Source organism: Typopeltis vanoorti, chromosome 8, assembly GCF_054136105.1.
Source record: "Typopeltis vanoorti isolate ZY-2024b chromosome 8, IOZ_Tvanoo_1.0, whole genome shotgun sequence".
In the NCBI taxonomy this organism is placed as follows: domain Eukaryota; kingdom Metazoa; phylum Arthropoda; class Arachnida; order Uropygi; family Thelyphonidae; genus Typopeltis; species Typopeltis vanoorti.
Genome location: NC_143556.1, coordinates 87,016,602 through 87,040,789, shown reverse-complemented (window position 1 = coordinate 87,040,789; position 24,188 = coordinate 87,016,602). Strand labels below are relative to the sequence as shown.

Below are 24,188 nucleotides of genomic sequence, written 5' to 3'. Positions count from 1 at the left end.
TAATGAAAAAGGATCATAAACTATATTTTTTACAGAGAGAGAGAGAGAGAGAGAGAGAGAGATTTCCTCTTAATGTGCAGTATAATAAAATGATTTGAAACGTGTTATTGTACTTCGGGATCTTTTAATTTTTAAAGGGGGGGGGGCACAAAAATTTTGCACTCAAGCGGCGCAAACCCACGGAACGGTCCTGAAGATCAGTCACTAAGAGTTGTGTAGATTCTAGTTAATTGTTAAGAAAAGTTAATTGCTCTCCACATGTTTACTTGTGGCACCAAATAATGAATGAATGATTCCAGGAAAAAAAAGTTTCTTTTCCAGGCATTAAAAAATACACAGCCTATATATTTACAAATAATTTGTAAGAATAAATTGCCGGTAGACAGTGTCATTTCCTGATCATGTTATCAGGAAATGAAAGTTTATGCTAAGAAAGAATATATATATATATATATATATATATATATATATTCAAGATACCAAGTAATTTTATATTAACTTGGTTTTAATCCTATTTCCCAAGTAAGCAAACAGACAAGAAATTCAAGTTTGCGCCTGTAAGTAGTGCCAGTCGAGGCAACTCGTGGTAAAGGAGGATAAAGCTGTGGTCACTTTTCTTAGTATACTTTATTAGTATATTACTTTTTATTAGTTATTATTTAGTTATATGTTATTATACACACACACACACACACACACACACACACACACACACACACACACACACACACACACACACACACACACACACACACACACACACACACACACACACACACACACACACACACACACACACTTATTTATTTTATTAGTTAGTTATTAGTATATTAGTATAGTTAGTTATTAGTATATTAGTATTATACACACTAAGAAAAGTGATCAGAACTTTATCCACCTTTACCAAGAGTTGCCTCCACTGGCACTACCAAGAGTTGTCTTGGACTTGCACTACTTGCAAGCGCAAACTTGACTTTCTTGTCCGTTTGCTTACTTTGGAAATAGGATTAAAACCAAGTTTATATAAAATTATTTGGTATCTTGAATACATAATAGTCCGCGCGGTTAGCCTAGTGGCTTTACGCTTCGTAACCATATGTCTGGGGAAGGAGTGTCCTAGGTTCGATTCCCGTCGGAGACGTGAGGAGCTGAAGGATCTTCCTCAGCCATAGCCAAGTTAGCCGGTCTTGGGTGTGGGCAGTAGGGTTTTTCCCGCCAGTTTATCTGGTGTTTTTCATCCCGCAAGCAGGCAAACCGGCCCCGTGAACACACACGGATACAGCCAAGAATACCTTGAGGCATAGAAGTGACCATTCTATCCTCGTATTTCGGTTACGAAATCCAAGCATGCTTGGAAGGTTATGGGCCTTAAAGGCCTGTTAAAGCCATTGGGATAGATAGAATACATAATATACCCAAGTTAAAAAACGTTATATATATATATATATATATATATATAGTTCTGTAGTACGCAAGTTTACATTACTGAAATACATGAATTTAATTAAGAAAGGAATATTAGCCACATTTTTTTACATAGAGAAAGCAAGGCATTCACTATGAAATTTCTTCACGATGCACGGATGTCAAAAATAGACTGGAAGTATAAATGCTTGTAATCTTTTTTTTTTTTACTAAATTTAAAAAATTAAAATAAACATCGATATTTCTTAGGCAACCAAAACGAAACGAGAGAGAGGGTTCGCTATGAAATAGTAAATTGACGGAAAGAAGAATAAACATCGATATCGCCCTACCTAAGTAAACTCAAAGAGACCACACATAAAAATCAGAATTACATTAGTTGGGATGTCTTTCTAAATATAAAAAATGAATTCATTTACGGCGCCATACCATTTTTGCAGAAAATGTTGTGATATTTTCAGCTATTTTGCCTAGTTAAAGTTATGTTTGCAGCTTAGCATCATTCTACATGTCTAGAAAGAGTGATATCTAATGTTAAGGGAAAAAACAATAAATTGATAATTTCGACTGACTGCACAGGAGCCCTAAACTATCGCGAGAAAGTGCAGTTTCTGTGGACATCTGACCTACGGTTCAAATCTTTGAACGATAGTTGTTTCAGATGTCGAATAAACTGTAGATTACTAAGTGTGTGTGTGTGTGTGTGTGGTGTTTTCGTTTTCTTCCCAACAGTAACCCTACCAGGAGGTTATTTATTGTTTATCGTATGGCAATATACATAAAGTTATAAAAGAACATTTACAAAAATGGGTACAGATATGTAAAAAGTAAAATAAAAAAAGTGTAAATGATAAATAATTACAGTAAAACAGGCAGTTACACGTTTGACGGACAAAGCACTTATAAGTTAAGATTATGTTCTCTGATCCAGTCTATAGAAGGCGGTGTCGCCTCTAGGAAGTCGCTCCTTTGACTCGTATATGCGCGAAGACTGTACTCAATGCAAATATGATGGATTGATTGGTTCGGGTGTCCACGGTCACACTCTGGTGAGGGAATTTTCCTCCACTTGTACAGAAAGCTTGCACATCTTCTATTGCGTACGAATCCTGTTCAGTGTTATCCATGTATTTCCAATTCCACACCCCGGATACAGGGGCACGCCGGCCATATGTGCAATGTGTGCGACGCACACAGGCGCCAGGATAGTAAAGGCGCCAAAGAGGAGGAAATATTTTTTTAAAAAAAACGTTTTTTTAAAGTGATTTTTTATTGGAGGGGAGGATAGGGGTGCCAACTAAAGTTTTGCACACAGGCGCCAGACACTACTGCTCGCCCCTGCCGGGATGTTGAGGCAGCAACTATCAAACTAAATTTTGAGTTGGGCATTAGTATTTATGCTCCACACTCGTTTCCATTAATTTTTAGTATTTTAATTAATCATTCTCAGATGTTTATCTTCACGAAGAGGGGGGGGCTTTCTTGATTTCAATCTGTTAAGCTATAGTTCTGATATGTCATTATGTATAGGCAATACAGTATTTCTGAGTACGTTGTCATATTCTCGTGACAGAGCATCACTTCTTAAATTTGGTGGTATTATGTTGCTTAGCATTGTAAGCCAATAAATAGGAATTGTTTTAATGGTTCCAGATATAAGTCGCATGGTGCTGTTAAGCTGACCGTCAATTATCAATGATAGTATAGCTCCTGTATATATTGTTTTCAGCGCTCATCGGCCTAATCCCTCAATCTCAATTTTTCCATCTCTTGTTACTCCTAGGTATTTTAGCTGACTTGCTACCTCGAGAACTTCGACCTTTGGAAAGACCGTTATGGGTTGTTTTGATTATTTGAGACAGATGTAGAGTATTTTAGTCCAGCGCTTCCCAAACTGTGGGCGCGTCCCCCTTGGGAGCCGTTAGTTTTGTTGAGAAGTCTCAGATATAAGTTGCATTGTGCTGTTAAGCTGACCGTCAATTATAATTGACGGTCAGCTTAATTGTTTATTTATGAATAATTGTTTATATATGAATAATTATTCACTTAAAAGTGAATAATTATTCATGTTGCGGAAAAGGTAGATAATAGATAATATATTATTCATAAACTGTTATTTGTGTTTCTTTCTGGTTTATCTTTTAAAAGTTCTTATATTATCACATTTTTGAAATTAATGACTGAAATCAACAGTTTCATCATTGAATATAAAGTTGCATCGTAAACGAAGAATTTAAAGAATTTTTGTAGAACGCACTTAGAACTTTTACTAGATAGCTACCAGCATAACAGTTTTCCATAGTGTCAATAGTAATGGGAAACCTAGAGCATGCTGCCTTTCCACAATTAAGAAAGAAATGTAATCAAAAATTATGAAATTAGCTCAGATTGAGATTTTAATGATATACAACTACATATCCTATTTTCTGCAGTTAAAAGAAATCGTAAGGAGAACGCTGAAGTTATCACAAAGATATTTAATATTTAATATATATAACATTTAATTTCATTTCCATCTCCTAATGGGGTATTAAGGTTGAAGTTATTTCCATTGTCGAAGTTCCTTCAGAATTCAGAATTTTAGTAGAATATACTTAGAGCTTTCACTAGAAAGCTACAAGCATCATAGATTCCATAGTGTGGCCCATATATTTATTTATTTATTTATTTATTCTATGAAAAGAAAGCAGGCCAGAAGAACATATTTAATATTTACTTAGACATTACACAGTCATCGAAGCCTTAGTCCATTCGGCCGAAGCATATTTATGCCGCAGATATTTGCATATGGAAAGTTATTAGTGTGAAACCCATAAAATTCAAATGGTAACAAACTACACATGTGGCATCCTCGAAAACATTTAGTTGTTTAGGAATATACCCTAAGATAGCAGTTTGAGAGCGATCAACCACAAACAAAACAAGAAACCAAAAAAAGTCACATCACGAAGCTGCAGACAAAAACTCAAAATAATTAACACAAACAGAAATCTTGAATGTTTTATTTAATGCGACGGATTTCACGCCCGTTTGTATCTTATAGCTTGATTTGATTTTTAATAATTGGTAAAATTATTAAAACTACTTTCAACTTGTGAACTACACTTTCCAGTTGTCATGACGGATAATCAACAGCTTATAATATAATATATATAATATAGTATAATTATATATATATATATTTTTTTTTTTTTTTTTTTTTTTTTTAAATACAGTAGTTCATAAATGTTTAATTGTAACTTTACATTTTCTTACATTCTTTTAAAATTATACACTGTGCAGCTATGGAATATTATGCAATAAAGCACAATCACAATATAACCAACCCAGTAATTTTATTTTATTATGAAGTGACTATGTACTAAACATTTTTTCCTTTTTTTTTTCTTTCTTTTTTTTTTTTTTTGTAAGCCCAATAATACACTTTAAGGTGCAAAGCTTGTCCCCTAACTTTCATTATTTTTACCTAACTTTTCCTGAACCTAATCAATGTTTATGCATTTAGAATAAAGAAGAATCAAACTTGGCACAAATTAACAATAGCTTCCACTACTACCCTTAACAAAAGTAGTGTGACTAGTTAATACTACTACTACAAACAGCACTATTTTGATTTAAGTAGTTGTGCACAAAATAACATGATAAAAATTAAAGACTAAAATGCTGCAAACAAATATTGGAAGGCTTTTTTTTTTTTACATAAGCATGATAATGCATCAAGCAGTAAGCCAAACAACTTCAAATATGCATTGGTGATAAATAGAGAACCTATAAAAATTACAAATCAAACATGTATATATATATATATATATATATATATATATATATATATATATATATATATATATATATATATACATGTATATATATATATATATATGTATATATATACATGTATATATATATATATATATATATATATATATATATATACATGTATATATATATATATATATATATATATATATATATATATATATATATATATATATATATATATATATATATATATATATATATATATATATATATATATATACACACATGTATATATATATATATATATACAGTACATACATATATATACCAATTCAGCTGCAAACTTTTAACATGCAAACTATGTTTAAGAATCACCACAAGAATCACAGTCATAAAGAGGTACTATGGATTTATATACCTCTGGGCTTTCTACAGAACTTCAAAAATGTGTCACAACATTTAAGTACTGTACAATTCCAAAAAGGACCACCCCTTGATTGCAGATCTTAAAGTGTAAACTGCTAGTGAAATCAGAAATGCATTGAAGAGTACTCTTGCCGTAACAAAAATGCTTTGCCCTTTTACTGATTTTACTCATTTCAACATCAAACTGCCATCTTATTCAATGTTGTCAGAATAAATGTATTAAGGTGTTTCTAATTTTAGAAAATGAGGTATGAATAAGGACTTTATTTTCTCAGCCAGGAAGAGAAAGAATTAAAAGAAATTTCAGTCATGGAAGGCAGCAATATGTGCTGACAGCTGTATGTAAACCACAGAGCAGGTGGTGAAGTGGTTAAGCAGGTGATTTATTCAGCATGCACATTCTGGGCGACGTTGTTGCTGTTGTCTCTTTAGCCTTCGGAGTGAGGCATCACCATATTGTATCCCTGAACCAATACGTTCAGGATCTAATTCAGCAGTTTCTATTTTAGCAAGGATAGTTTTTGCACATTTCAGAAAAGCTTCTTCAACATTTTCACCTGTTAATGCACTAGTTTCAAGAAACATTAATTCATTTTCTTGTGCAAAGCGGCTGGCTTCCAAAAAAGTAACTTCTCTGTCATCTTCCAGATCCTTTTTATTTCTCACCAATAAAATGACGATATTTGGACTTGCCAATGTTCTGGCATCTGTCAACCAATTTGTAAGGGCATTATATGTCTCCCGACTTGTAATATCATATACCAGTAAAGCACCTGCAGCACCTCTATAGTAACTTCTTGTAATAGACCTGCTGTATCCCATATCTGAAGCTTCACTGACCTACCTCCAACATTTACAACTTTGGACCCAAATTCCACACCAATGGTATGATTCGATTCTGCCTTGAATTTATTTTCAATGAACTCGTGAAGAAGGCATGACTTCCCAGTTCCAGCACTACCTATTACTAGGAATTTGAAGAGGAAATCATAAGATTCTGACATATCTTCTGTATGGTATCCACTGCAAAATCCAGTGAACCAAAAAAAAAAAAAAGTACGGTCACAATTGTCAAAACATCTAATTCACTATACACAGGAAATGCCTTGCCATCAATCCCAATTTCACTTCAGGATTGACGTCATTTTGTTCATCCTTAAGCTCAAAGCGCCTCTCTTGTAAAACAAGATACCAAGCAATTTTCTAAACTCGGTTTTAATCCTTTTTCGCAAGTAAGCATACAGACAGATAAGTGAAGTTTGCGCCTGAGGTATTTTCAGGTATGAGGCGACTCGTCGTAAAGGTGAAGTAAGCCCTGATCACTTTCCCTTAGTATCTCCCCTAATGATAATAATCCTCTACTGACCACATGCAATAATCCAAAACAGGAAAGAGAATTGTTATACAAATGTAGTGTTTAAAATGAGTAAATTACAATGAATAAATAAATAAGGGTGCACTAACAAAGATTATCGGAAACGAGAAGACTAGATTTCAGAAAAATAGGTAATAAAAAGAAGTATAGAAAACAACAAAAACGACTGTCTTCAGTTTACAATGTAGAGTAATAATGCTTAAGAAACTTGTAGTGTTATGTTTTGAATAGTATTCTAAAATAAATGCACATTATTGCAAAAATTGAAATGTAACATAATGTATAATATAATACGTATAATTATATATATAATATATATATAATATATGTCACTGAATAATTGTATTTCCTTACTAATTCTCATATGATTAATTTATTATCAGTATACGAAAGTTGCTGGTAGTTGCAATTACATATGGAAAATAACGGGAATATAAAAGTAGGGCAAGTTTATTACATTATACATATTATAAAAGCAAGAGAAAATGCATCACTACCAGCCTAAGTGTAAATAAGTCAGTTAAATTGAATGAAAATGGAAAAGTTATTTGGAAAAAAAAAGTTCAGCAAAATCAGATAACATACATATAAACTATGTGATCCATTTACAGTGTAATATCACCGAAAATCAGTCCGCGCGGTTAGCCTCGTGGCTATGAGCTTCGCAACCGTAATCCTAGGGAAGGAGTGTCCTAGGTTCGATTCCCGTCAATGACGTGAGGAGCTTAAGGATCTGCCATAACCAAGTTAGCCGGTCTTGGGCTTGAACAAACAGCAGGGTTTTTTCCACCAGTTTATCTGGAGTTTTTCATCCCGCAAGCAGGCAAACCGGTCCAGTGAACATACACGGATTACAGTCAGGAATACTGACCCAGCCATAGGTCTGATTCGTCAGCTGTTCCGGAGCCCGGATAAAATTTTTGGGGGAATGAGATGGTACCGTACCTCCCCATAAAGGGGACTCACGACCGTGTGTCATCATACGATTATTATTATTACTGAAAATCAATTAGTTTCAATACTTGGTAAATAAATTTGTTGACAAAAATGATAGATTTGTTGGTAATAGGAATTTTTATCTACAATATTGGTCTTAGCATAAAGATGATAACTAAAATATTTAAATAACATAAAAAATATTTAAGATGCACTTGCAAAAATTGTCTAATTTTAGTTCTTGGCTAATTCTCTACAAACGCGTTATATAAATCGCATTATGCGAGACTCAAATCACATAGAAAAAGTAGGTTTAGGTTCCCGAATAGTTTTTTCTTTTTTTTAAGATTATATAAACAATGACATATTCAGGTAATTCATGTAAGTTAAGAAAACATAAACTATGCAACAAATACATCGTAAAAAAATTATAAAAATTATAAATTGTATGTATACTTCATAGATGTTCTTTATTTATATATGCAATAGTTCTTATTGCATACTTCGGTTGGTTTAGTTATGAATTCAAGAAGTCAGTAATAAGACCTTGCTTACCACTATGCTACAATTTTTTATTAAGTTCATAATACGGAACTAAACAAATATCCAATTGTCTCGTAAATTTTCTGGAAAGCTCCATTGAGAGATCATTATCCATAAAATAACTTTCTTGTCAAGTCTAATCCTATTGCTAATTTCTTTAAACTGAATTCTTTAACGGACTCATCACAATCATAATCTTTGGCAGAACTTTACCCGCCATTTGGTTCAACGTCATCTATTAATTGTACCAGTTAATCCTCGTTTAACCCCCTCCCTCAACCGGGCAGGACGTCTATAGACGTCCAGATAAATCTGGATACGATGAATGCTATCTGTTGAAGTTATAAGAAGTGCAATTCGGCCAGCATGTCCATTAGAAGGTGTGATAAATCCTCCCGCTGAAGAGAACAGTTAATAGGATTAACTCACGCTCATAGATGCATCTCAGTTGTCTATAACAAGGAATGCAGTTCCTCGTTCTATGCTGGGTAACTGAATCCTAGTTATATTGGATAAACTAAAAATATAGAAATTATTTTTATTTTCTCTTTTTATTGTACAAAGCAATTTTAATGCCTGGACAAAATAAAGGTTCTTGCATAGTTTCTTCATTTAAATATCGCCTTACCTTGGAACACTAATTTCATTTTTATTTATTTTTATTTTTTTGCTAATTTTTTCTAATCGCTTACTCCACAAAACATTTTCTTTGTTCTCGAAAAATTTAATTCACGATAATTATTTGAATTATTTTTGAAAAAAAAACAGGCTGCGGAGGTTCCAGATTATGTTATATTTTTGTTCAAAATCATGTTTCGAAGAATACTTCACAGATTTCCTGAAGGACCTGCTTGAGCGACTCTGTTTTATAGAGAATAAAATGAAATTCTTTAATCATATCACTAATTTTTTTCTTTATTTTCTTTATATTGTAATCTTCTTGGTTTTCCTGTATAATTGGTCATTACAAAATGAAATTAACGGTTATGATTTAAACTGATATGTATATATTTTCTGCTAGTTCAGATATACTAATTGTATCAGATGTGTTATAATGGCAAAAATAGTAAGAAAATAATCATTTACACTTTCCTTCCAAAACACAAAGAAAGGACATTGTAAATTCACCCAATGAAAAAGAAAATACTACATATTTTTCTTGTGTTATCTGCTTTTTTTTTCTTGTAGTACAAAGAAGAAATCGCTGCCCATAAGATGGTAGAATAAAAGAGGACAAAAATCTGTAGATTGATTACATTATAACTAATAGAAATATGTCAGAAAAAAATTATTTATGTAAGAGTTCTAACATCAGCAGATTTATATCTGCTGATGTTAGAACATCAGCAGATGTTATTGCTCTTGTATAAATATTTTTTTCTTCCAGTTTAGATACATGGCATTGTTGAAGTAGCTAAACATTTGCTACTATTTACACTAAAATGAATGGACATGTTTCCCCAAGTGATTTACGTTTGTAACAGTTGTCTTGCGAAATTTATAAAATAAATTCTCTGAAATATCTGCAGATTGAATAAGTCTATAACTCCCCCCGCCCCACCAAAAAATAAGATTATGCATATGTTCCTTTTCTTTCAAAAACAATTCAAATCTTCTTTTTCAAGATAATTGAAAGAAATAATTTATAATTTTTCGATAATAAAAATGAAACTGATCATTACAAATTATGAACTTATTTTAGCATAAATACTGTATCAGCCTGTGAAAGAATGTCTATATTTATTTCTATGTTAGGATGTCTACTAATCAACAATTGAAAACAAAACACGACATTCTTGATCTAATTCGCACTACAGCTTGAGGCACTTTAGTGTCCCTTCTGGCTAATGTTCTCTCTTTTCTTTCTGAATAGCACCCAGAGTAATCTAAGCCTTTACCCTTTTCCTCCAGCTAAGAGGATTACTATCAAATATTTCTAAGACGTAGTATTTCTAAGACGTAGATTACTTCAGAAATAGCAACCAGCATCAGAAGTAGAAGTAAAAATATTTAGATTATATTAAGAAAAAGAAACAAAATTCTGAAATTTCTACTGAACTTTCTTTTGTGTGGTATGCATATAAGCAGTTTTACACGTTGAAAATATAGCATAGTGTTTCTAAAATTTCAAATAATTTCAGCAGACAGTAGAACAGCTGATTTAAGATGGCAAAGAAAGATTACAGAATTAGAATCTTCACGGTACAACAATATTATTCTCTTATTTCTTTTGTCAAAATGGTAAAATGGAGTAATAGATTATGAATACTCTCTGGAAACTTTTTCAAACCTGTAGAAATTAAGAGTGGTTATGTAATTGAATTGCAGGAGAAAATAAGGAGGGGGGGGGCGTAAGCATTAGAAATTCTTCTAAATAAGCATAAATTTTGAATCATTCTCTATATGATATCCTTCATATTATATTTTCAACATATCTACGGTGGTTACGCACTGGATATTATCGTAATGTACATCCTCAAGAAAAAAAAAAATATATATATATATAATATACTCTCATATAAATCCAGTATAAGTCTGCTTCCCTAAATAAACTGAATAAATGCTGTATTAAATTTGGTATGAAAATCAACAATAAAAAGACGAAATATGAACTGCATCCTGAATGGAGAACTTACAGAAGAAGCATAATATTTCAGCTATTTAGGCACAATATTTAGTAAAGTTGGTAAATTTAAAATTTTAAATATGGAAATAGACAATAGAATTAGCAAAGCTGGTATGGTAGGAAGGAAAAAGAACAAAGTTTCATGGAATTAGAGAAATTATTCAAAACACTAAAACTAGCTGTATACAAGACAGTGTTCAAACCAGTTTTAAAAAATTATGGATCTGAAAGCTGGTTTAGAAAGAAAAAAAAACACTATCAAAGTCTAGAGACCGCAGATATCAGAGAGAAAGATTAGGAGCGTGAATAGAGGTCACCAATGGCAATATCATATTAAAAACAACGATATGAGGAAAGAACTCAACATTGCTAGCATTGAACAATTTGTTAATCTCAATACATTAGGTTTTTTTTTATTTTATTTATTTATTTTTTACTGTTAGCAGCTCTTATGTCTTATCAATAATAGAAGATATCTCAAAAATGCTAATATTTTGTTGTAAATCAACTTCTTATAACACACAGAAGTATTCATTTTTACTCAGGAATTGATAAATTTTTACTACTTCTGTTTTGTCCGAAGACTACAATCAAAATGTCCATGTACCATTAAAGAAACTTTCACTTCAACAGATGCTATAATGCAGAAGCCAGAAAACAGGTGGCTTTGTTTAACACTGAATATAGTAAAAAGACATTTATGTATTGCGATGGCAAATAAGTTTGTTCAGTTTATGCGTTAGTAAAAGTTTACGCCTTTACGAAATTTATCTTCACTGCATTTACTTTTCATATCGGCATCAATGCAATATCATTTCAATTTTCTAGCGAATAACATTTTCAGCGAATTTTTTCTGCAATCAATAGTTCGCGAGATGAATTTTTCTGATTTTTCCTCGCGATGAATTGTTCGGTCACGAACATAGCCATATGTAAAAATCGGAAAAAGTAATCATTTGGGAAAATAACTCTTTTACTTAATTATTTATACACGAATATAAATATACGCAAAAGAAGAAATCCTTCGGAATCAAATCGGGACTGCGCGGTGGCCACAAGCAGTGGGATACGCGCAGTCGCCATAATGTGGAGTTTCTCCATCATGTTGGAAAATGAGTCTCTACACACATTCTCAATCTGGGAAACACAAATTTCTCTAGCATATTTAGGTATGCCACTCTCGTAGTCGTCTCCTCATGGAAAAAATGGCTCAACAATGCGATCATGCACGATCGCATTGTTGAGCCATTTTTTCGAACCAACTCGAAAATTCCAAAACAGAAAAATCAACTTTAAGAAACATCTCATCTCTGGAAAATGGAAGACTACAAAAAAACTTGGCGTGAATGTATAAAAAAAGTCCTCCATCCTAACCTTATTTTCTACAAAACTACAGAAACCGAGAAGAGAAAAATTCTACAGCTCATTTAATGAAACTGCTGAAAAGGACGTCAGCATCCTACGTTTATCAAGGATGTCAAGCGCCTTTATCAGGGCGTTTAACCTGAAGGTGAGTTAGCCTGTCTCATACGAGGATGGAAGGTTTTTCCTCTCTGAAATTTTTTCTTTGTTTTTTTTCTTGCCGAAAAACAAGCGAATCGAATAGGAAAAACACGCAGTGATTTAAGGCCAGTTGCTTCTTCCTTAATTCAAAACAGCTCAACCCAATTCCAATTTCCTTTAGCACTGTGTTTTCTAACTGTGATCTGCTGACCACTGGCATCCTTCAAAAGTCGAATAAGACTTCCAACCGCTGCTCATTTAAATATAACACTAGATGAGTATGCTTCTAAAAGGTTTACAGGTTTGTTTTTTAAGACTCTTTATTCATCATTCCTTATTTTATTATTTTCCTTTCCTAGAGAATATTTTAACCTATTATTTTTTTTTTTTAACAAACTGCACCGATCACCTCCTCAAAACCCAGAAATATACCCACACATATACTTATTAGTATTTTTAGCCTATTCCTTCCCTTATTAACTGCAATTACTTGCTTTCGAGGTTATTCGGGAGATAAGTGCATGTGGCACTCCTGTCGTTGAGGAATAACAGAAACAGGAGTAAATAAGTGAAACATGATTGAAAAATCTTCAGGAATTAATTTTTTCAAGTTTTCCAATATTTTTGCTCTGAATTCCTATATATTTTATTATTATATTGTGAAAAAATATTTACATCAAAGAATCAATTTATTATTATTATTAGTAGTAGTAGTAATATTAATGATTAATACTATTTTCCCTCATCCTCCTCAATATAATGATTGTTGGTATAGCAATGCTGCTTTACTAAGGAATAATTACAGAACAATATCGATTCTTATTGTTCTTCTTGTCCGACTTGCCTATTTCCAGCAGGAAAAGCCTAGTCATCTCAGTATTAGGCCTACTAACTTACGTTCAGTAAATTTATTTATTTATTACATTTATTAATGAAAAAATTTTATTTGGATTCCGTATTTGAAACTTTTACAAAAAAATGTCGAACCATTCCAGTTTTCAGTTCAGCTATATTCGGGGCGACAAAGAAAAATGTCGAAATTATGTATTACAATAACTCGCTGACTTAGCAGAAGTTTTCAGTACAAGAAGCTGAATGCACGGTTCAGTTTTAGTTCGTAATGGATCACTTTTATCATGACATTTCCGTAAAAAAGTTCCTAAATGATATTAGCAATTTCGCTCTGGCTGAATGAAATTAATGAAATTTTTAATTTCAATCGACTAGACTTATTGTGACAAAATTTGGTAGAACGAATTTCTTAGCCTATTCCTCCCCTTATTAACTGCAATTACATGTTTTCGAGGTTATTCGGGAGATAAGTGCATGTGGTACTCCATTCTTCCCTACAGATAAATCGCTAACTGTACAATGAAGCAGGATGTACACTTACATTAAATGCTCTAAAATGCAAGAAAATAATTATTACGCTTCAATGACCGCTTCCATATGTTGTCTGTATCATGAGTAACGTGCCGCATTGTTACTGAACATTTTCTAAACAATAGTTTGTAAGAAAAATGACTTTTCGATGAATTATGAAAGAATTCATCGAAAAATTTTCGGTGAATTGTTTTTTCGATGAATTGTATTTTCGACGAATTGTCGTTCGATAAATTGTCATTCGAGGAATTGGTCATTCGATGAATTGCATTTTCGACGAATTGCCATTCGTTAAATTGTCGTTCCGCAAGTTGTTTATTCGGCGAATTGCTTTTTCGATGAATTGCTGTTCGATGAATTGCATTCGGTGAATTGTCTTTCGATTAACTGTTTTTCGATGAATTTGCCTGTAACCAACCATACAGCGGACCAACATCATATTAATCGAAACACGACAATGTTTTGATTTTTTTTGTCCACTAGCTGTAGTTTAGATGTGTGTTTTATACTCAAGTGATGTGAAGTGTGAAAATATCATTAAAATAACTAGGTATGACGCTTGATATTCTGAATACTTACTAAGTTGTATTAAGTATATTTCTTCTTAATTTTATAGAATATTATTTAATTCAATTGATAAGCGAAATGTAATAGTAGATTATATATTTCTGACGACAAATTTCTTAGTCAAAGCAATATATATTGTGAAAATCGTTCAAATGTAAATAAATGGCAACGTGATGAATTCATCTTCCATTTTATGGGAGGTAAATTCAACGTTGAAGTGATTCTTGTGCAGAAACTCGAAAATATTTCAGAACTAAAATTATTCTTTTTTCGCGTGCTAAATAAAAGAAAAATTACTGGTAAATCCGCCAAAACGGGTGCCAATTAAGGTAAGTAATTCATTGTGTTCAAGAGCGTGCTTTTAAAATAATTAGTTCCAGGTGATTGCATCTTAAATAATTAACGCGTAATTATCTTTAATTCAGTTAAATTAGATGTTACCATTATTTAAGATATAACATCAGAGTACTGCTCTGTTAACTCAACAGTAAGTAATATTGAACTGAAGATAATTTTCAGCTTAAAGTTAAATAACAACAAACACTTTTTTATTTGGAATAAAAATTTCTAGCCCAAAACGTAATACGTTGATTCATCTATTTATCGTGGTAATTACATTTTATTCTTTTCTGTCCTTCTTCAACGCGATTAATGATATTAATGTTTTTTTTTTCTTTTCCAGAGCACATTGAAAAAGTATAAACAACACTCTTTCAAAGAATACGCTTCATTACATTGATGCAGGAAACATAAAGGTTCTGGAGGACAACATATATCGACGAAAGTGGCTAACGGGCGGTACAATCTCTTTTGGAGACGGGAAGACTTAGAGTTCAGCATTAAAGTGCATTTGTGCTGCTATTTGAAGGATACTGAACTAGCTAACGAGCATTTATCCGTGTTCTACTGGACTCAAGTGCCCAATACAATAATGCGTTAGGTCGTCTACATCTGTTAGGACGTACCATTGTGTAACAAGAAAGTCGTCAGTGTCTCTCTGAGTATACACCTATATGTTAGAATTATTCCAGGGATGGCTTGGTACAGTACAGTACATATATCTGGGATGATGCCTTTGAGACTGAAACCTCAATATATATTACAGTGCATTGTTTAGGATTAGGCAGATGAAGTTAACAACATGGGTCAAGTGTATTAGAAATGTCAATTGGGCATGTTGATGTTGTTTAAGTTATTTCTCTATTTTGTGGATGTGTGTTCGTATTTGGATTCACTTTCCTTACATACAGATGTATCCTTAATCGTCCCACATTAAATAAATCTTGTATGTAAATATGTAAATGTACATATTTACAAATTTATGCAAATATTGTACATCTTATATAAATCTTATACAATAAATAATGTATGGCTAACATGAAGCCATATAAAACGTAAAATAAACATTAAAATTTGATCGATGAGGGACTGGACTGGTTACAATTGTGGTAGAAGCAACTAATACTATTAGGTCAAGCTTATAGTTATGTCAAGAAGGAGAGGCGTAACTTTAGTAAAACATAATCTTCTGATAGAGAAAGAAGGAAGATGTGCCCTTTTTCATTAAGCTAAATCTTTATCTGCGAGTATATTAATATGGAGTAAAGACAGTATCATTTTGAGAAATGACAAAATTATATTGATAAGTATTAATTATATTGCTATTGATAGAAATAATCAGTACTATATTTATTATACGAATAAGGAATGCATGAGAATGATCACTGATTTATTCTGATAGCATATTCTTATAATTTAATGGAGTTTAGTTCTGGAAGTATCATTTGCTGTTTGCGTGAATGCTAGTTCACTCAGAGCTTCTGAAAATATTTAGCTAAGAATTTGCACCTTGGTGTCAGTTTGCTTATGTCATTATTAAGAGAAAAGAGAGTCCCTGTAGCTCAATCGGTATAGATGAGATGAAGCCCTTTGTTAGTTGGAAATACATGGGTTCGCGTCCCGTCAGGACGAGAACCTTTATTAGAGCTTCTCAACTGGAGATGAGTTAACTTGTCTCATGCGGAGATATTAGGGGTTTTCCTCCCGGAAACTCGGTTTTTTCCCACTAGACAATACTCGGTTTACAGACGAAGAAGACTTATAGGCATAAGGGCTAACCAAATTATCCTCGAATTACGGAATTTCGAAATCCAAGAATACACAGAAGATCGTGGGCGATTAAAGAATCACTTTAGAATCACTGATTATAATTATTAATATTATTAAGAGATACCCACTTGAGAGGTTGATGAGAAAGGGCTGGTTATTAAGTAGGTATTAATGGTTACACAAGAGTTCATAGAGGAAAATAGATGTATGGTTCCATGGTGAATATACATTTATATTGCGATTGGAAAAAAAGTGTCAAAGTGCCATTTAGATAAAGCTTTGATTGTTTAATATTTTACTAGAAAAGATAATTGATATTTATAAGTGAGGGGCAAAAATAATACATTATTAAGTGTTAGGTAAACTAAAAATCTAATCTGGAGACCAAACATGAAATTTTTCAAGCCAATTCATCCAATTAATAAAACAGAATAAATTTAATGAATAGATTTAAAGTCGGATAGATGCATTTGGCAAATGTGACATACCCACTTATTTATTTATTTCTTATGGGGTTTCCTCCCCAATTTCCTCCCCTGAGCCCTTCTAATGAGGGATTAAGTGTGTATTTAAAACAATGGATAGATTATGTCTGGTGATGAATGTTCTTATAAAACAAAATAACAAAAAAAAAACACAACAATATTTTACTCTTGTGATCATTTTGTTCTGATGAATCACGCCATTTGGGAGTTACATTTTATAAGTGCTTTTAGGATATTTTCAACATGCACTTTTTAAATTGATAAAGATATCCGTATAAAATAGTTTGGGATCGGTATCAAAACAGAATTTTTTTTTTTCATTTACAATAGTCCACACGTTAAGCGAGCAAAACACTTCATCCACCCATTATAGCATATTTTTTATACTTCGTTTAGTTTACTAAAATGAATTTAATTTAATTTATTTACTTTATTATTGATATGTAGTACTGGAATTTTAATGGTTCTTGTTTTAAAGACTAAGAATGAAATCAAATATAGTTATATGCGTTATATTATTATGTGATTTTTGCATTGCATATGTATTACTTCTTTGTATTAAGAGATTCGTCTAATTTCACATTAAAAAGGAAACTTTTAAGGACATTTTTCCTCTTCTTCAGTTACCTTTGCTACACACAGGTAGAATTTATCTCCCTTCAACTATTTTCTTTAATATCACAATTAAAAATATGACCGTGGATCCCACACAATCTAAAACAATGATACCAATTAACGAACAGAGTCACGAATGATAGCAATTGCCCGTAGTAATCTCATTGCCTGTAAATCTACAAAAGTTATCGGTCGAAATGAACTTAATTCTGAGGCGAGTAAGTGCAGAGACTGGCTGCATACCGATTAAAAAAAAATCCACTAAAAGAGTTATTCACTTTATTGGAAGAACTGGGGTCAGATAATTTATATTAGTATTTATTAGTTTACAATTTGTTATATATAGTTTAATTCAAAAAATAAATATTATTTGAACAGCAAAACATAAACTAATAGAGAAATTTACTGATAAAATTAAACCTTACAGTCCATCTGAATTCCTAAAAATAGGAATTCAGATGGGCTGAAAGGTTAATTAACCTGGTAGTAGACTTGATATTAAACAGTTTTTGAACTGTTCTTGTAGCACATTGCTTAGCTCGGGTGACATTGTCCCACAATATTTGCATTCTGAACTGTACATCGACGTTTACAGGGTAAGTTTGTATTCTTTTAAAGTGAGGAATGTTTAGAAAATAAAAAAATAATAAATTAAAAACAAAGCCCTTGCAGAGAATGACCTAAATAAAATTGCATTATATTAAGAACAATACATAAAAAATTGTTTGCCTATTCTGAGTTTACTGCTTGTCTGATTTAAAACAAAAAAAGATAAAACTCAGTGTAGTTGAATTCTTAATTAAGTCTTAAAAATTGAAGATACTCCTGATTTTTCAGTTCACTTTTATAACTATCTCGGTTAAAAATCGATATGACTGGGTCACTCCAATGAAAGGAAGCTGCATTCATATCCCCTGTGGAGATGACGAAACCTGATTAGGCGTTTAGAGAAAGGCTGAATTATTCGTTCTTTCTTAGTGGGAGACAAGAGAGTTTCTCCTTACGGCAACTATGGTTTCTTCTCTGGAAAGCCCTTATGTGGACAAACGAATTCTTAGAGACATAGTAGACTGTGGAAACAGGGCTAATCACCTTATCCTGTTAAGATGTGACCAAATATCGACAAACCCTTCAACCCCTAAAGGGGATTACAGCAATCATCCTGGCCAAGAAAGAAAAAGAAAAAAAAAAGATGTTTTGAGAACAAAAGAAAGACTGTTCAATTGACAGTCAACACTCTGCAATGCAATATCAAATGATCACTTCATTGAGGTATCTACTATACCGAACAACGGTTTTTATTTATTAGACATTATCGAACTGGACGTATTATCCCTTGCACTACGGAATAATTTTACATTATATCACAAAATGCACTGAGAAACTTATGACATAAAAACTTAGATGTTCATATAGACAAGGCAATACATAAAATAAACAAGGCTTAACATAAAATAGACAAGGCATTGGCATATAGAAAGTTCTGAAACGAATGGTTTCTTTGTGATGTTCCATTGGACTTCAGAAAGAAAACAACATACAAATATACGCAACGAAATCTTGAGAACTTTTCAAAGGCGAGCAGTTTTAATGTATGGGATTGGATCCGTTGAATGGTTATGTGCCAGCAACCTATCATTTTTTATACGATACAAAAAAGCATATGGCCAGAGCAATAGTTTTTAGGTTATAGTAAGTGTTAGCATGTTTTTGATCACATGATTGTTATATTGTGATATTGATAAAATACTTGTGAAGACCGAGTTATAAAACAAAGGTTTAAACAAGTCTTGAACAATAAGTTTAACAGCGCTTCCGCTTCCGGATGTGTGAGTGTGTGTTTGAAAACTAATATGTAGATGCCATGCCCTGACATTAAATAGTATTTTCCTAAAATATAATAAAAGGAACTGAACATATAGCAAAAATAAGCTCAAAATCCACAAAATACCATGCAAAAATATCCGTTTCTCTAATATTAGTTACCTTAATATAAACGCATGTGATGTACACCAGCACTCGTAGGAACCCAAACCTGATCTGTTATTTCTCACAGAAACTTAAATGATAACTATAAAAGTTACTGTCCATCTCAAATTACCAGACTATATTGTACGGTATGAAGGATAGTACATGTACATTATGTGTTCTGATATTGCATGCCAGAAACTGTTTAATTTTTAATTTTCCATCTCACAAATATCTGCTTTGCATCAAAATTACCTTGTCTCAATTTTTTGTTGTCTTTACATTGTTCAAATTCGAATTGGTATCTCTTCACTAATTCAATGATCAAGATTAAAGAGATGATGAAGAATTTGCAAATAATAGGGATTTCACAAAAACTGACGATTTACAAATCAGATAACTGCGATCAGTAAATCAACCAGATAATGTCATCGCTCTACAACCGGATAATTGTAATCAATGTATCAATGCATTAGATCTCTATTTAATCAGCTCTATTTCCACACATACTGGAGATTTCGATTTTTCACTTGGTAACTGTAAAAATAAAAACGCTGCCCCCTTTTTTTTTAATCTACAGATCGATTTTCATTTAGACAAGCTTAACTTTCTTTAATTTGACACTAAATCTGTACTAAATAAAACAACATTCGCGATTTCTAATCACTTTCCTTGATCGAATCCGATTTCGCGGTCCTGATTAAAGTGACTGCTCCTGCGCAATAAATAATTCTTGCTGTAATGAGTATATTCATCTTCCTGCACTCTACAGAACATTTTTGACAACTGTCCAAACTCTAAAAAAATCATTTCATGATAAAAATTTAGCATATTTCCTGACTCAAGTCAACGATGCCAGCTTCGTAACAGACGGAATCAATTCTATTCTAAAAATATCTAAAGATGAGGTTCACCGCTTAGCTTCGTTACTTTCTTCTAACAGTTGCAACTTCAAAGAAGAAAATTCACTTCCAACATTACCAGTAAAATTCCACTGCATGCTACTTCTGAAATGACACCATAAAGACATTAGAAAATTCACCAGAGGTCTTAAAACTATTGTCTGTTGGTCCTCTATTTTTGATCTTCTTTCGAACGTTATGATCTGAAATTAAGATATATATTATATCACCTTATTTGAACTTTCATTTTCATCTGTCGTCTACCCCACAGCATACAGACAATCTCATTAAGTTCAACCGCAAAATAGGGGAAAAACGTAGACCCTCGAACTACTATTTCATTGTTTCTCTATCTCAGAACCCACCAGTTAATCGGTGATAACCAATTTGGATTACGAAACTCTCATTCCATTTCACATCTCTAAGCCAATCTTAAATCCATTTGGACACGAGCCATGGCAGAGTTCCAAGAAACCCATGTGGTTGTTCATGAAATTTCCAAGAATTGTATGAAGTCTAGTATGCAAGTTTGTTTAGCAAGCTACAGTCTGGTCTGCCTTCGACACTTTGCATTTGACTCAGACATGCGGTTACGTGTGTAATCGTCACTTCGTATTATGATGGATGGCTTCTCTTTGCATTTCACTATTATCCATGCAACGATAATAAGATGCATTTCCCCACATGCTTTCTTTATATTAATTTACTCTCACAAAACGTGAATATTTCCTTCTTCTTCTTTTTCATTCGACAAGCCTTAAAGTTCTTACATTTCAAGATCTTAAAGAACAACGTAAAGACTAATTCTAACATTCTCCAGTTAGTGCTTGGATATTCTTCTAACCTAAAATGCTACCAAAACATTTGTATTTTGGTAGCATTTTAGTCGTGTCCTATTTCTCGTAAAGTAAGATCTCACGATCACATTTCTGTTGTTGGTTTGACTTACATTAGAATTTCTAGATTTTCCTAGTTGAACCCCCCCCCCACACACACACACCACAAACCCACCCATATCAATAGCCTATTCAGACTTTAAGAAGCTTGTGTCACCTTGGATTAATAATCAAAAACGCTATTCAATAAAAGTGTAATTTCATTTAATAAGTTTTCTTAAATTGCGATGATTTTAGCCTACAAATCCAAGTTATATCTTAGAAACGACCTCAGTACATCGAGATCTCTGATATTCGTTATACTATCCTTTGATCCAGTACTATATATATATCTAATAATAACTAATATAAAAGTGAAAGCCGTCCTGATATTATGGACTAAACGCTGAAATAACAGCCATATATTCAAACTTCCATAATTCCGATAAGAATCATGCAAGTTTGGATATATATGGCTTTTAAATGAAAAAAAGGGTCCAGTAATATAATTTTGTTCTATAACGAACTAGGATTACCTATTCCCTGTGTTATAACAATATGAATAAAAATAGATTAAATAAAATCATTCTAAAAATACAAAATAAATAAAATAAACGATATCTATGGGTATACATATGAAAACACTCATCACATACACGCTACAATATTTGGTCCAGACCAAAAACTCAGTGAAGTCTTCTGCATTTTCTTGAGTAATCAGCACTTTCACTATCGACACTCTTTCTAGAGTCTTCAAAATTCCCGTGTTTTCAGATATTTTGGAAAAAGAGATTTTTCTTGAGAGACATATATACTTTCCGCACTTATCAACGGATGTCGGTTTCTATATTTGGTAAACATAATACGCTCTCTAGGACTGTTCGATCCTATGTAATGTTTTCTACACACCGCAGCGATAGCGAGATTTATAAGAAAAGATTCTTGTCTACCCTCTCCGTATACATTAGTAATTTCCACCGAAATAGAATCCATGTTTTGATGTATTTCTTGCCGCTGAACAATTTTACGAAGTTCTGTGAGGACTTTATTGTACTACAGGCATTAGAGTTGATGATGGTTTGTAAACATTTTCCTATTCTCTTCCTTTTTTTTCCTTTTTTATATCTTCAAAATGAAGTCCAGATAAACTTAGTGATATAGGTTGTAATCTTCCATAATTTCGTCATCCGAAAACAAGGTACTTTAGTATAAATAACAATTATTTAAACAATATGATCACCACAGTGCGACATACACTATATGTAGTAAGTGGAATTTCTTTCAACAATGCTAGCAAACAATGGATAAAAATTGCAAACAATGATTGTATAGTCTGTTAGTTAAATTATAAACAGTAATTATATATTTTCTTTCTGCAGTTATTAACTACCAAATAAATAATTCAAAACGTCTGTTTCTTATTCAATAAAATATTTTATAATTCATCAAAAATATATAGAAATACCAGAATTTCAGTTAATTTCTCTAATGTTTTGCAATTTCATAACACATCATACGAGATCATTTGACCAATGGATAAATCGATCGTTTGGAATAAAATACCTTCCCTTTTAACAATTTCCTTTCTTGTAGGCGGTATAATTTTCTTTCCGGTAGGGTTCGTAATTATCTTAGTAATTACAGTACTTGATGAGAACCGGAAAGCTATTCCCTGGATAATGTGATAGAAATGCTTTCACTCACTGCAGTGAGAGTATGCACTCGATGAGGGAAGTTACACACTTTGCAGAGAACGGCGATGACTCCAGATTTAGTCTTTTTTTTTTCTTTTTCTACTGGTTGTTGCTATTTAGCTGAAAAAATATACTGACAGTGAGAGATAATCTCAAGCTGAAACCTCAGTAATAATAATGAAAACAATCTGTATTCATCTTCGGTATAAACTACATGCTTCCATTTTTCTCCTTTTTTTTTTGGAAAGGACAAATAATAGTAGAGAAATGAAATGTTTGCAAGGTGTTTCGGTGAATAGTTTTCTAAGGCTTATATTCATTTTAATTTTTACTTTTTATATTAATTAGAAATCTTATTCTTTAGATGAAATCGGAGACACACTTTCACAAATGAAAGATGAAGATCTTTCTATTGATGCTGAGGATCAATGCTGAGATCTTTCTAAATAAATTAAAGAAATACATATGTCTTATATATTGGTGACAGAATTTTGATAAAAAAAAAGAGATTTGGAATACACCTAGTTAACAACATACCATATTTGTGTCGTCGTTTAAGTTTTTCCTAATTAAAATATGTATTAAAAGTTAAATAACTCGAAATATACATTTTTTAAAAACGTTATTTTAATCCTGTTTTGTATCCTATTTCTATTTTCTTTACAAGGTGCTTCATGTCTCATATCCTACTGATGTTCATTGAACTGATGAACCTCGTAGAATAAATTGCAATTGTTTAATTTTTTGAACTCTTTAACCCAGTTTTTTGTGCCCTTTCATATTTGTAATATACAGACTGATTAGCACTGATTAATCATTAATAATTAATCATTAATCACACACACACACACACACACACACACACACACACACACACACACACACACACACACACACACACACACACACACACACACACACACACACACACACACACACACACACACACACCACGCGCGCGAATGCTTTACAATAGGAGTTTTGACTAGTATTTTAT

At 32.4% G+C, this 24,188-nt stretch overlaps 1 pseudogene; it reads right to left on the bottom strand.

Annotated features, from left to right (window-relative positions):
* Window positions 1-5,854: 5,854 nt before the first annotated feature.
* LOC150104179 (ras-related protein Rab-4B pseudogene) lies at window positions 5,855-6,745 on the bottom strand (annotated as a pseudogene).
* Window positions 6,746-24,188: the final 17,443 nt, after the last annotated feature.